A 1102-nucleotide genomic window follows, 5' to 3' on the forward strand; every position below is an offset into this window, starting at 1 on the left:
GAAATTTTAGAATTTTAGTCTAACCATCAGAAAATTTTATTTGAATTATTTTAGATGAAAGAATTTTTAGTTAAAAAAAATATATGATTTCTGTTTTTTTTAATGTAATTTGATAAAACGGCCAAATAATATTTTCTTTCATCTCAATAAAAATTGATGCATTAAAAAAAAATAATGTTTGGAAAAAAATTAAATTCTTGAATTTAGTGACCAACTTTGGTCGCTAATTTTTTTAAAAAAATTAGTAAAAGAGCGACCAACCTTGGTCTCTATTTTCCAGATTTTAAAATATAATATTTGAATTAGAGACCAAAGTTGGTCGCTTTTTTATGATTAATAATAAATAAATAAATAACGTATTTTACATTTAGAGACCAACTTTGGTCTCAAAAATTATATTATTAAAATAAAAAAGGGACCAAAGTTGGTCGCTATAGTCTTTATCCGAATATTTGGTCCTTTTACCTTAGAGACCAAAGTTGGTCTCTATTTAGCGATCAATTTTGGTCCCTAAACTAAAGGGACCAGCAATACAACGACGAGGCATGTTTGGTCGCTTTTTGGTCGCTTTTAGGCCTATAAGCGACCAACTTTGGTCGCTTTTTGTGGTCGCTTTTTACCGGATTTCTAGTAGTGGATTTTCTTGGAGTCTTGGAGCAATGGTAAAGTTTATCTCCGTGTGGCCTATAGGTCACGAGTTTAAGCTGTGGAAGCAGCCGCTAATAGTACTTGTATTATGATAGACTATCTGTATCACACCTATTAGGGTGCGGCCCTTCCCCGAATCTTACATAAACACAAAATACTTTGTGCACTGAGCTGCCCTTCGTGTAAATGTGAAATTTAATGTGAATTCGTGTAAGACTGTAAGTCAAGTTGGTAAGTTGTGAAATATACTGTTTGGGTCATTGGGTGACACTTTTATTTTCCAAAAACAAAATAAATAGTTTTCTTGTACAAATTTTCTGTCCCTTTTTAGTTTCAAGCATGTTTCATTTTATTTCATCTTTTTTGACAGAAAACACAAAATAAATTCTCTCACAATAATCCTTGACGGTTCACCTAATACTAAAGATATTCCAAAAAAAAAAAAAAAAAAAAA

Source organism: Nicotiana attenuata, unplaced genomic scaffold (assembly GCF_001879085.1).
Source record: "Nicotiana attenuata strain UT unplaced genomic scaffold, NIATTr2, whole genome shotgun sequence".
NCBI lineage: Eukaryota > Viridiplantae > Streptophyta > Magnoliopsida > Solanales > Solanaceae > Nicotiana > Nicotiana attenuata.